Below are 14948 nucleotides of genomic sequence, written 5' to 3' on the forward strand. Positions count from 1 at the left end.
TTGTATCTTGAAGGGACAAAACAATTGACTAGGAAATCTTTGTAGCACTAGTGATCTACCCTCCATTCGCACAATATTTTTTGTAAACGAGCACTGCCATGTGAGGCTTTTACTTTACGAACAAGCTTGTGTTCAGTAATATTCATCAAACACATACAGTCGCGACATTTGCCTTCATCTTTAGTAATTATTACAGAAATTCACAGGAACTACATCCCAAGATGTTTTTTGCCTCATGGCCACATGTTCATATTTCACATCATGTTGCAAGAAATGGAGAATCTCTTGTAGTCAGTCATGAAAAATGTGTCTTATACCCTGGTGGAAGGTAAGGTGATCGGTGATCTCTCTGCAACCGAATGGGTTAAAAGCACGAACAAGCTGGATGTGAAATTGAAAGGGAAGACCTTCAAGTTTGCAGACAAGCTGAGTTACCCATTTCATTGGACCCCGAAGAGACCATGAATAGAAGTAATCAAAGCAGAAACTCAGCTCGGTTGTGTCTCAAAGACAGTGCTATCACCATAAACATCAGATATACACAAAATGCAATGAATCGATCGCAGTTACACACTTCATAGTAGTGGTCCTGATTTACATCCATCTACCTTGGATTGAGCTAAGAAAGAAGATAATATCTCTTTTAACTTGTGGAAGTACTCCTCATTACAAATCCCAGTCACTTGTACATGGCAGATGCAATTCGAATAATAAGAACATCTTTCAACAAACTCTTACTGTCAGGTTAAGTGGTAATTCACTGCTTAGTGCTTACATACAAGACTTATAGAATAACTACACCCATATGAACAAAGTCTCTAGGATCCCCAAAATATAGTGATCTAGTGTCCTTTCACTAGATGAAGCCATTGAGAATCTCCAAGAGAATATCAAGAAGTCAATATCATTTCGCTGAAGATCAGTCTGGAAAGGAAAAAACACCGTGCTTCCCAGCGGATAACAACAAAGAGTATCACTTCTCAAGCATCACTCAATCGCTTTGGCAATCTCAAAATTGAAGGCTGAAGCTTAGATAGCTCCCACCTGCCAATTGCCACAAATCACAAAATTAAGATGTTCTAGTTAGCCATAGCCAAAAATTACACAGGCCTCCCCTTATGACATCCATTCTGTGCAGCAAATAGTGAATACTGTAAATCAATTCATGTTACACATGGTACATGCACAACATCAAAAAATAGTCAATTACAAGAACTTAACCAACCAATGGTTTTCAGAAACTCTAACAACTTCAAAAAAGTTTTTGTTCAATTTTTCGGGTCCCAATTGGTAGGTTTCTTCATAAATACATCTACAAAAACAAAATGCACCATAATCTCAGATCAGGGATAAGGGATAAACTATGTTGTGTGTGTGTGTGTGCGTGAGAGAGAGAGAGAGAGAGAGAGAGAGAGAGAGAGAGAGAGGAGCTACGTTTGTATCTGATTTATGCACGATGGCCTAGAGCCATCCTGCATCTTGTAATCTTGTAATCTTGTACTTTTGTAATTAATAAAGCTACCTGTTACCGAAAAAAAAGGACCTACGCTTGCAATGTGGCGTGTGGGACAAATCCGCATTCTGATGCTGTCTAGCAAGACAAACCTGCATAATTGTAATGGGAGTAGCCTCTCTTGGCAGACTTCTTGTGACAATTTGCAAGGTGTCAAGCATGATGTGCCTTTTGAGTCCACCTAGCAGGACATGTTTGCACTATTTTGTTTTGATGCACCACAGTTGTGGTTGTTCTCAGATTGAATAACTGGGATAAATACTACTGAAATGGGGTTTCATTGGCAGCTTGCATCAAAGCAAGCAACTCAAATAAAATCTCTTCCAATTTCTAGCAAAATTTCCACCCAATTTCCGTATTTCAGCCAGGAACAGCAAATTTGGTGATGTCCTAACTGTTTGCTGCTGTCAACGACTAGAGTTTTGCCTTGATTTGTTTGACAAGGCTGAGCAAGCTGAGAGGAGAAAGATCCTGATTTGACAGACTTCATCGGGAGAAGGGTTTAAATTTGCCAAATGTTGCTGACCTTCTCTTGAGTCAGCTTCACGAAAGTTGATGGCAAATGTGAAAGAGCATAGAGAGAGTCTCAGAGGGCTACCAAGGCTGTTGACAAGTTCAGGAGAAGGGGTTGAATTCGCCCAATGTTGCTGACCTTCTCTTGAGTCAGCTTCATGAAGGTTGGTAGCAAAGGTGAAAGAGCAGAGGCAGAGGATCAGAGGGCTACCAAGGGTGTTTACAAGTTTTAGGTGAGATTTCATGTAGAGAGAGGGGGGAGATGATCTGTGAGGTGTTGGAGCAGCTGCTATTTTCCCAAGTTGTGGAGCTTTGATTCCCACAACTTTTAATGGAGATGATAAGCCCATATGCCCCTTGGGATAATAGTCCTTTGGGGGTCGGTAGCGTGGTTCATTGACCAAGGCCCAGCTTGTGGCTATTAGTATATCCAGTAGAGTCATATCTTTCCTTACCTCTGAACAGCATGTGAGTATTAGCATAGATGGGACATGAATGGCAGCATTATTGCTTAGTTCATCTGGACTGCAAGATGCAGCCATGCTATAGAATTAGAGAGGATGTCTCCAATGCAGAGCCTCTCTCCAAGATTTGGGCAGAGATAGTTCACAATCCTAAGGAGAGACACAAGAGGTTAGGGCCGTGTCTTCCATCCAGAGCCACACATGGTCTGGCATTTTAGACCACCAAACTGGACCTTGCACATCTGATTAATAGCATAATCAAATGTTATCAGAAGATTAAAGCATCTCAAAATTTCACGTGTCCGTGACAACTACACTTGGCTTTTATGATTTCTATATCCATTTGACATGTATAATGCAAAATTTCCTGTATCTCTTTGAGCAATGTTCACTTTTACGTTGATATTGTATGGGCTGCTCCCCAAACCACACTTTTTAACTTCTGCATGTACTGTGCTCTCACAATATTTCCACCAATTTTTTTGTTGTAAACCAGTGTGCCAATAAACCAAATCATTGTTGGGAATGATGCATGCATATTGCATAATGCTAAACTGCACCTCTCAAGCAGCCAATACGACTGCCCACTCGAGAATGAGAATAAAACATGAACACATTTTGAATAGTCCAAGTATACCAGCAGCCCAAAAAACCACAAAAAGTGGAAGACAATCTTCACATGCGGTGGCACAGAATCTGTCAATTTGGCTTTTCCAAGAACCCAATCTTATAGAGGCATGGTTGCTCTGACTATGTGATGCCAAACCTTGGACACAAGAGACCATATATTTCTTGCATCAGGAAAGAGAGAAATTGACGATGACAATTCTTCTCACATGTAGTACAAAGAAGCAAAAACCGTTGAAAATATTGTGACTTGAGAGAGTGGAAGCAAGAGGGAGACCACCCTCCACTAGATTGAAGGAGATTAGCAAGCTAGATCTCAATGTACTTCAACCTTTAGCAGTACAAGTTAAAGAAATTGATGATGATAACCACCAAATTGAAGGAGATCAAGCTAGATCTCAATGTACTGCAACCTTCAGCAATACAAGTTAAAGAAATACCACAAGGCGCACCAGTTTTTGGGGCCAATAGGGTTTCCACTATTCAAGATTAAGTGGTAAAGCGTGTGTTTTTATATTTGTGTATTTTATGCTTGTTGTAAGAGTGCTAACCATGCATGGTGGAACCGTGGATGAGTGGACATGGATTGATTGGGCATGGGCATGGCAGCCGCATGAGTAGCCCAAGGAGGATGGATGTGTGCACAGTGGATCCATGAGTGGACATAGATTGATTGGGCATGGGCATGGTAGCCGCATGAGTAGCCCAAGGAGGATGGATGGGCACACTGTAGGCAAAGGATGTAGATCCTTGCATTAGAGCGACCCATGGAGTGTGTGACTGCAAGCCATAAGCAAAGGATGGATATCCCTACATCTAGAGGACGATGGAATCGGTGGTGCATGTCTAGGGGGAGTAAGGGGATACCCAACAAGACCATCCTAGGATAAATGGATATGCTCACTTGTAGGTGTGTGTAAGTTGCAGTGTTGATGGGTGGTTTTTCTCTTGCTTATTTATAGGCTACCTCTGTCACTCATGCTACGGCTGATTCATTCAGTCCGTCACCTCTTCTCTCCAACCTCTCCACTGCCCTCACACCCCTTCAAGAGGACACTGCAGTTCGTGGATCGTGATTGTCTTCATCATCTTCCTTGTGCTACAGCACCCTTGTTCCCCTGTATCACATTCATTCCATTCATCAATGTTTGCCAAGTTTCTTCTCTCTTCTCTTCTCTTCTCTTCTCAGTGTTTCCCGAGTTTACTCCATGTTCCTATTAAGAGTCATTCCCTGGATGCCACGCAAGCAGGTGCCACATGGCAGCAATCAAACTGCATTAGTCAGCTGCATTTAATGCAGCCGACCTAATCAATTATTGGCATTATTTCTAGCCTATATAAAGGCTGAGTTTCCAGCAGTCTTGGCATATTGTCTCTGACATATTTCAACCTGCTAACTACGGAGATTGCTCTCGGGGCTGACAGAGATCAAGGTCCTCAAGGTGGAGACATACGCAAATTTTTCTCTGCACCCGTGAATAATTCTGCATCCTTATACAGCATTCTTCACTGCAGATTTTTCTACATTTCACGATCTTTCTCTCTCTCTCTCTCATCTCTCTATTCACTCTTTGTCACGCTCATTCGCTTCTGCATTGCTTCACTCTAAGATGGTATCAAGAGCATTAAAGGACTGACTAAGATGGTATCAAGAGCATTAAAAGACTCTGACATAGGGTGGACCTATCTAAAGAGGAGTTTTCAGCATGACACGAGGTTGCATTTTCAGCGTTCAAGTGCAAGCAAGTGGGCTGCGCATCAGAACAAGGCTGAGGTGAGCGTGGGCATGTGAGAAAAGAGAAGGTTTGCTGAAGTTGCTGCTGTTTTTGCTGTTAGAGAAGGAAGAAGGCTGCGTTTTTGGCCTTCAAGTGCAGATTTTACCTTTTCATCGCCTCCGGCGAGTGAAGAAGAAACAAGACGAGCAAACCTCAGGCCTAGCAAGTTGTATTTTCACAGTCAGAGGGGGTTTCTTTTTGTGTTTTGTGCAAGCATTGTAGGTGAAGATGTCTTCTGACGCCAAGACAGAGTTTCAGGTGATAATGGACCAGAAGATGCCCGTCTTACCAACTCTTCCTTCAGATTAATAGCTCAATGGTGAAAACTACCGCATCTGGTGGGTCATAATGCTTGCCATATTGGAGTCCTATGATTTAGCAGAGCTTGTTACAAAGGCTACCAATCGTCCTTCGCATGACAAGTCCAAACTCTCTTCCAGTGAGAAGGCAGAGTTGGCAAAGGCTCAGGCACATTGGGATAAACTCAATGCTCGCATTCGCTCATTTTTATTTCTCTCATGTACTACAGCTGTTATCTCTCATATAGAGCATTTGACGGTGGCTAGAGGGATATGGTTGGAGTTGGATCAGATGTATAATCGGATGACCGTCATGAACCGAGTTTCTTTGGAAGTGCAAATGAGGACTATTGAGTGTCAACAAGTCATCATTCATGCAGGAGCATATCAACAAGCTAAGGCAGCTTCAGATGCAAGTTCAAAACGCAAGGAAGGTGATCACTTCTGAAGACATGGCGATAACTCTTCTTTCACAATTACCGCCTCACTTCAATGGTTTTTATTCCACCTTGATTGCTTCAGGGCAGTTTGAGACTCTTCTGTGAGAAGAGTTGGTTCCTATGGTCTTGGACCAAGAGGAGCAACTGAAAGAAACCAATGCTTCGAGATCTAAAGCTTTGGTTGGTCAATCCTCTCAGAAGAAGGGGAAGGACCAAAAGAATAAGAAGAAATACAAATCTAAGAAGGTCAAAGACAAGGAGTCTACTTGTCATATTTGTAGCAAAACAAGTCACTGGAAGAAGGATTGTCTCGACAAGGAGAAGAAGGAGAAATCTTCAAAGGATTCCAGAGCAGTGGCTGCTCCCTCATCAGCTGCTTTCCTCCATTTGGAGATGGTTGAGGATTCGGCCTTGCTAGCTTCTGATGTTGAGTTGATGGCCCCATTTACTCGTGAGTGGATTGTTGACAGTAGTGCCTCTAGGCACATGACTCCTTTTTCAGCAGGTGTTACTCATTTGCAGCCTTCTCATGGTCAGATTCTAATTGGAGGTAGTTCGTCTATTCCTATTTAGGGACAAGGCAACATGCATCTTGTTCCAAATGGGCGACGTAGTGCCCATACATCTGAGGTACTTTATGTGCCGGCTTTGGGGTATCATCTTCTATCAGTGCACAAGATTTGTGCCCTCAGCCTCTTGGTCAAATTTGATGTGGATTCTTTTCAGATTCTTGATGGAGGATCCAGAGTGGTTCTTCCTTCAGGTTATGAGGAGAATAGAGTCTACAAGTTGTGGTCTTCTTCTACCTTGACTTCTCTTCTTCTTACCTCTCAAACTCAGTTCGAGCTTTAGCATGCTCGGCTTGGTCACCTCAATTATGAATACCTTCGAAAGGCATCTAAGGACCAGTTTGTTCGAGGTTTGCCGGATATTGTGGTGAGTCAGGAGCCTTGTGTATCTTGCATCCGTGGGAAGCAAACTCGTGATGTTGTTCCCAGCAAGGGTTCAAGGTGGTCTTCAGCATCCTTAGAGCTTGTTTCTACCGATCTTTGTGGACCGATGAGGACAGAATCACTTCAAGGAAGCTTCATGCTCATTGTAAATGATTATAGTAGGATGACATGGGTCTATCTCTTAAAGCTGAAGTCGGAGGCTTTCTCCAACTTCAAGGATTGGTTTCTCTTTGAGGAGAACCAATCGGGGCAGAAGCTAAAGACCTTACGATCGAATAAGGGCGGAGAATTTATTTCCAAGTTTGCTCGGTTTTGTGCAAATCGTGGCATACACCAGGAGTTTGCCAATACAAACACCCCTCAGGAGAATGGCGTTTTGAAGCAGAAGAGTCACACTGTGATCGCGATGGCCCATACCATGATAGAGCATCGTCGGACATCTCAGTGTCTATGGGCTGAGGCTGTGGCTACTTCAGTTCACATCCTTAATCGTTCCCCTACTTCCGTTGTTGTTGTTGGTATGACTCCTTTTGAGACGTACTTTGGCTCGAAGTCCGATGTTTCTTATTTCAAGATTTTTGGCCGTGATGCTTATGTTCACATCCCAAAGACACAGTGTGACGAATTTGAAGCAGCTTCCAGAAGACGGGTGTTTGTGGGCTATGGCTCGCAATCTCAAGGCTACCGATTATATGATCCAGTTAAGTGAGATGTCTACATGAGCCATAATGTTCAATTTGTAGAGGTTCCAACCCAAAGGGGGGTGAGAATCACCCTATACTTGGAGATCCCGATGATAGCTGGGCCCCAGTGACGATTGTTCCTCTCGAGCCTGTGTCTCTTGAGGACTCTTCTTCAGATGAGGAGCCTACTACCCAACCACCAGATTCACCGATTGGTCCTCCGTTGACGGTGGACCTTCTAGAGACTTCAGCAAATGGAGAGTGCCGAGGTGAGATTCGGGCTCCTCCTCATTGGGCCCATGACACGCTCTGAGATTTAGGGATCAAGAGGGTCCCTGAGGAGTGGCAACCAGAAGACGGACCGCGGAGGTCACGACAGCACAACGCACATACTATGGATCTTGTTTGCTCTAACTAGTGTTTGATGTCCCGTGTTATGCAAGATAGAGAGCCTACATCAGTGAAGGAGGCTTTATAGTCTGATCATTGGCAAAAAACGATGGAAGCCGAGTTGGAGGCTATTGAGCGGAATGGCACTTGGTACCTTGTGCCTCATCCCTCTCATAAGAAGGTGATTGGTATCAAATGGGTCTTCAAGACCAAGTACCATAGTGATGGCTCTTTGGACAAGCACAAGGCTCGCCTTGTTACTAAAGGTTTTGCACAACGCCCAAGTGTTGATTTCCATGATACTTTTGCCCCTACTGCTCGCATGGCGACTATTCGTGTTGTTCTTGCCTTGGCTGGTCATAGAAGATGGCGTACCTTTCAATTGGATGTGAAGTTGGCCTTCTTGAATGGTGATTTGAAGGAGGAAATCTATGTAAAGCAGCCGCCTGGCTTTGGTTCCTCAGATGGAAAGGTTTACAGGTTGAAGAAGGCCTTGTATGGCCTCAAGCAAGCTTTGAATGCTTGGAATGAGAAGATTGATTCATTTTTCTAGGCCAAGTTGGGATATCCGTGCTCTAGGGCCGATCCACAACTTTGTATACACACTTCCGAGGGTGGTCATGTGTTGTTTGTTTTGTATGTTGATGACTTGATTATTACAGGTGATCATGCCCAGAGGTCGAAGAGACAAAGGCAACCCTGCATCAGAAGTTCGAGATGATGGATTTAGGACTTCTCCATTTTTCTTCTGGGCCACGAGATTTATCAGACTCATAGGGAGATTTTCATCTCTTAGGAGAGATATGTACAGGAGCTCTTTTTGACTTTTGAGATCGAGGGTTGTCAGTCCATTTCTACTCCTATGGATCCGAACCGGAAGGTCACTTCACACACAGATTCTCCTTTGGCAGATGCTACCCACTACCGTCGGCTGATTGGATCATTGATTTGGCTCCTCAACACACGGGTTGATCTATGTTTTGCTGTAGGTCTCTTGGTTGGGTTCATGAATGCACCTCAGCAGGTGCATTGGTAGGCTGCTCAAAGGATACTTCGGTTTCTAAGGGGGACCTCCGACCTCAGGATTTCCTATCTCTTGAAGTAGCAAGAAGCAGCCCACGATAGCCCTGTCTTCGACTGAGGCAGAGTATCATGCTACGTCTTCTACCACTTGTAAGATTGTGTGGCTTCATCGTTTGTTGGAGGAGCTTGGCTGCCCCCAAACTTGTCCTACTATTTTGCAGTGCGACAATGAGAGTTGCATTGCCTTGGCACGGAATCCCGTATTCCATGCTCGGACGAAGCACATCAAGATTCAGTACTACTTCATCAAGGAGAAGCTTCTGGATGAGACCATCGATGTGGAATGTTGTAAGACCAAAGACAATCTTGCAGATCTGTTTACGAAGGCACTTCCCCAGTCCTTACTTCACCGACATTCCAAATCCCTCCGTCTGCTGCCTTGTCCAGGATCTGAGAGGGGTGTTAAGAGTCATTCCCTGGACACCACGCACGCAGGTGCCACATGGTAGCACTCGGACTGCATTAGTCAGCTGCATTTAATGCAGCCGACCTGATCAATTATTGGCATTATTTTCAGCCTATATATAGACTGAGTTTCCAACAGTCTTGGCATATTGTCTCTCACATATTTCAACCTGCTGACTGCAAAGATTGCTCTTGGGGCTGACGGAGATCAAGATCCTCAAGGTGGAGACATGCGCAGATATTTTCTCTGCACTTGTGTATAATTCTACATCCTTATACAGCATTCTTCACTGCAGATTTTTATGTGTTTCACTATCTCTTTCTCTCTCTCTGTTCACTCTTTGTCACGGTCATTCGCTTCCGCATTGCTTCACTCTAACAGTTCCTCCCCGCAAACCCTACTGTCTCGCTCGTACGTCATCTTTTGACATTAGATCACAATGGAGGTGTGGATAAAGCTCTCTTTCCTCTACCATACACTTTGCCCACAAGATTACCCTAGAGAAGAAACTCATGATGCTCTCAATTGATGATACTCCTTTTATAAAGAGCTCCATCAACAAGTTAGAGGATATGCGGGCTGCTCTTCCATCCCTTGGTCGAATGATATCTTCAAAGGACACAACTATGATTTTTCTCAACTAGTTGCCATCTCCTAAGTATGATGTTTTCTATACTAGCTTACTTATCTCCAAGGTATCTGGCACTCTTCTTTGCAAAGAGCTAGCTCTACTGGTCTTGGAGCATGACAAGAGACTCCAAAGAGTTACAAGTCAATGGATCTGGCTACATGAAGGCTTCTACAACAAGTGCAAGAGTAGGGAACAAAAAGAGGACTAAGAAAGCTAATAATAAGAAGAAAGATAATAAGAAGGAAGAGAAGCAAGATGAACAGAAGCCCAAGCCGTAGTGCCCCCACTATGGAAAAGGCACTTATATGGAAGAGAAGTGCTGGTAGAAATACCCTAATTTGAAACCAAAGAAAGGTACCAAGGATTCAAAGGCTACCCTTGCAACTACAGAGGGGAACTTCGTTCATCACTTTGAGATTGAAGATATATCACTTGTGAAAAACCCTGTAGAATCCAACTTATAAACAAGACACAATGCAAGCTAAACTCACAATAACAGGGATGGAACATCAAACTCACATCCTAGCTATAGAGTCAAACACGCTCACCCCAAGCCAAGGTGTCACGAGGATGTGAAATTTTATTGCTCTACTTAGCCTTTGATTAAAAGTTAATCAAATGTGCAAATGTGACTTACATATGTGAGGTACAAGTTAATTATTTCACAATGTGGGACCCAAGATCCCAATCCTAAAATATCAGTTGGACATGGTACTCCATATCAGATTTTGGCCTAGTCCAATTTATTGGCCACTTATGTCAATGGTGACATTAGAGACTAGGCATTAGTTATTTAAATTTAATGCCAAACTAAGGGCTAATAACTACTCCGAGATACCTGAAAGACAAATCAACCTAGCCAATTTAATTAATGGTCAGTGGAATTATTTTTCTAGGCACTAAAATAATTATTTAATAAATTTTAATATTAATATTTTTAAAATTAATTTAATAAGCTGAATAATGCTTAAAAAATAGAATTATAAGACTACTAGTTGGCAAAACTTGCCCATGCAAGTGAGAAAAACTTTTTGGGGGATGGTAGAAGTCTATTTCAGCCATTGTGAGAGAGGAAGAGGCTATTAAAGAGCAAGGAGATGCTATTGATGTGACTTACAGTCACCAAGGACTAGTCCTACAACAAGTGATAGCAGTTTGGAGTCCCCCCTGGTGCAAGTGTCAACAACCCAAGGTCCTTTTGGTATAGGTGACAACATGCAGGAGAGAGCAACAACCTTTTTGGTGGTCCTAAGCTGTAGGTGACAACTTCCATGGTTGTTTAAGAAAAGCAATAGCAATTTTTCACCTTTTCTTGCGGTGAAACTTTGAAATTTCTCACTCTACAACGTTCTTTCTCATCCTATAGCCATCTCTCAAGTTATATCATCAAAATCCAACCATTTTTTGTTAGGGATATGGTCATCCCCTAGACAAGGATGTGTCCAATATGGGCAAGTTTCATATATTTCTTATCAAATTGGGTATCCTAGAGCAGTAGCCTACAGTACGATACTTTCGTTTTGCAAATTGGGCACCTACCATCAGTCGTGGGCAATCACATGTGCCACGTGGTAGGCTTGACAATTTTAACACGTGATCAATCAAACCAAGCAATCATCACATTTTATTGCCACATGTTGCAATTAGCACATTTCTTGCAAGTCCACGTGTCGATTGTAAACATTTATGATCAGTTGGTTGCATTTAATGCAGTCGACCTGCACATCTTGTCATCGTTTTTTGTGTCTTTATATGTTGCCTTCCCACCCCAAAAAAATCATCTATTTTGCGCAAACTTTGAGATTCCCAGCTTGGTGAGATCGTCGAGATGGAGAGATGCAAAAATACACACTACGCCTGTGTACATATCTACTTTCTCTATTCAGCATTCCTTCAATGCAGATCTTCTCTCTCTCTCTCTCTCTCTCTCTCTCTCTCTCTCTCTCTCTCTCTCTCTCTCATATGCTTTCACACTGCTGCACTTTGACACGGTATCAAAGTAGCATAGAAGGACTGATTGATCCATGGCAAACCTAAAGAGGAGATTTCAGCGCAACACGAAGCTGCATTTTCAATGTTAGAGGGCGAGCGAGAGGGCTGCACAACAACACAAGGCTAAGGCGAGCATGCAGGAGAGGAGATTTCAATGCCACATGAGGCTGCATTTTTAGTGTTAGAGGGCGAGCGAGACAGCTGCACAACGACACAAGGCTAAGGCAAGCGTGCAGGGAAGGAGCCAACTACCGGAATTTGCTGCTGATTTTTGCTGTTTTTGAAGGAAGAAGGCTGTGTTCTCAGCCTTCCTTAGCAGATTTTACCTTTTCATTGCCTCCAACGGGTAAAGAAGGTGTGGCATGAGCAAAGAAGAGCCCTAGCAGGCTGTGTTTTCACAATCAAAGGGGATTTCTTTTGTATTTTTGCAAGTATTGCAATTAAAGATGTCTATTGAGGCCTACACAAAGTTTTACGCAATCATGGATCAAAAGGTACTTGTCTTACCAGCTCTTCTATCAAATCAAAAGCTCAATGGTGAGAACTATTGCATCTTGCGTGTTATGATGCTTGCCATATTGGAGTCCTATGATTTGGCGGAGCTTGTGACGGAGACTATCGACCGTCCTTCATCAAGAGACGAGTCCAAACTTTCCACAACTAACTGTTTGGAATCGGCAAAGGCTTGAGCGCATTGGAACAAACTAAAAGCCTGCATCTGTTCATTTCTCTTTCTTTCATGCACTACAGCCATGATTGCCCATATAGACCACCTAACGTAGGCTAGGGAGATACAGCTGGAGCTTGATCAAATGTATAACAAAATGACCATTATGAAACATGTTTCTTTGGAGGTACAAATGAGAACCTTGAGCATCAAGAAATCATTTTCTATGCATGAGCATGTGAACAAGCTAAGGCAGCTACAAGTGTAGGTCCAAAAGGCCGGGAAGGTGATCACTTCTTGCATCTGTAGCTACTTTAGCTTATTCACATGCTCCTGCATAGAAGACATGGCGATAACGCTCCTTTCACAATTACCGCCTAGATTCAATGCACTTTACTCCGCTTTGATTGCTTCAAGGTGAATAGAGACTCTTCATTGGGAGGAGTTGAATCCTATGATTTTGGACCATGAGGAGCAATTGAAAGGGCAAAATGCTTCCAAATCGAAGGCATTGACAGGTCGGTCCTCTCAAGAAAAGGGGAAGGACCAAAAGGAGGACAAACCAAAGAACGACAAGGAAAAGAAGTCCACTTATCACATCTGTGGCTAGTCAGGTCACTAGAAAAAGTATTTCCCAACAAGGAGAAGAAGAACAAGGAGAAGAAGGGCAAGTCTTCAAAGCATTCAAGAGCGGTGGCTACTCCCTCATCAACTACCTTTCTCCACTTGGAGGTGATTGAGGCATCGACCCCTAGGGCTTCTGATACTATCCACACCCTCGTGAGTTTACGTTGACAGTGGTGGCTCTCAACACATGACTTCTTCTGCAACATGTATTGCCCATTTGTACACTACACCTCACACAATAGCCCATATATCACTTTAATCATAACCCTACCCACTACCTAGCATACAAGCATAGTGTACATGTGCACAATGAATATTGCATATCCATATGGCATACTAGTGCCAGACCTTGCATTAGGCCAAAGAATCAATGCATCTCTCACACTTTGCACTTATACCATCCCAATGTATGACTTAGCACATAGCATAGTAGGCATTGTGCATGGCAAATGATGTATATATGATGCAGACAAATGCACATGTGCTATACCCCTAATCCACTAACTATATACCACCCCTACTTCGTCACCCATCCACACTTGCTTGACTATACCATAGTGCACTACATTGTGCAATAATCCATCACCACAGTGCATAGTGCACACTACACAGTGCACAATGTACTATACCTACTCCCTTCCCATGGTCAAATTGTCATTGGCAATAGCTCTTCTGTTCCTATTCAAGAGAGAGGTACCATTTAGCTTATTCCACATGGGCAAGGTGGTGCCCATACTTCAGAGGTGCTTTATGTGCCCAACTTGGGACACCATCTACTTTCAGTGCACAAGATTTGTGCCCTCGGCCTCTTGGTTGAGTTTGACAAGGATTCCTTTCGAATTCTTAATCATGGATTGAGATAGGTGCTTACTTCCGATTATGAGGAGAATGGAGCCTACAAGTTAAGGTCTCCTTCTACCTTGACTTCTCTTCTTCTTACCTCTCGAGCACAGTCCGAACTATGGTGTGCTTGGTTTGGCCACCTAAATTACGATTACCTTCAAAAGGCGTTTAGGGGCAACTTATTCGAGGTATGCCAGACATTGTGGAGTGCCAGCAGCCATGTGTATCTTGCATTCGTGGAAAACAGCATCATGATGCCATTACCAGTAAGGCTTCAAGGCGGGCCCTCAACAGCCACAAACATGTCACCACATGGAAAACGCACCAAGGTCAACTTTCAGCCATTGACCAGCAATTGGAACAGCAGAGAAATGTAGCCTAAAGCAAGCCAACACCTCACAAACACAAGACAACTAAAACACAAGGGGGAAGAAAAGCAAAAGCTGTTCGCACACAAGGTAGACAATAGGGTGAATGGTAGAAGTGAGAACAGGCAACTGCAAACGAAGCACAACTATGGGGAGGGATAGAAGCAGTTGATGAAGGGCAGCAGCTCAACCAAAGGTTACGTGATGATACTGCGTGAGAGATGGCAATGAAGAGAAACACTTAAGCAAGAAGATACGATGAAGGCAATGGAGAAAGAACTCGTCTGAATAGTGGACAAAATTTGCATACAACGATTAGGCCCTTTCATGTGCTAGAGTGTGTGGCTACAGTGAGGGTACTGTGAAGAAATGCCCTAAATGCAAAAACACAAAATACAATCATACCACAAAGCACAAATTGATAATACAACACTATTAAGGTTAGGGTAACTCAAAGACAGTGAACACAATGAATAATGTGGAATGAATGAATCTAAATAATACAATGCTCATGTAGCACACACACTACGCAATGAATGAATACTATACCCCGAACTCATGTGTCTCCATGACCACTAACATTAGCCCGATGCCTTGGTCTCTTGGAGGTGGGACCTTTTGGGTCAAAGTTGAGCTGTCTCTTCACTCTCCTTGCCACTTGGTCTGCCTTTTCC

At 43.2% G+C, this 14948-nt stretch overlaps 1 protein-coding gene across 1 annotated transcript in view; it reads right to left on the minus strand.

Moving 5' to 3' along the window:
- Positions 1 to 262: 262 nt before the first annotated feature.
- LOC148022087 (uncharacterized) overlaps positions 263 to 14948 on the minus strand; it is a 31990-nt gene continuing 17304 nt past the window's right edge. Inside the window, exon 3 of the mRNA XM_087697700.1 lies at positions 263 to 1044. The gene's annotated coding sequence lies outside the window, so the exon portion shown is untranslated. The remainder of the gene's footprint in view (positions 1045 to 14948) is intronic.

Source organism: Lygodium microphyllum, chromosome 17, assembly GCF_053477565.2.
Source record: "Lygodium microphyllum isolate KBCC chromosome 17, Lygodium_microphyllum_v1.1.10, whole genome shotgun sequence".
NCBI lineage: Eukaryota > Viridiplantae > Streptophyta > Polypodiopsida > Schizaeales > Lygodiaceae > Lygodium > Lygodium microphyllum.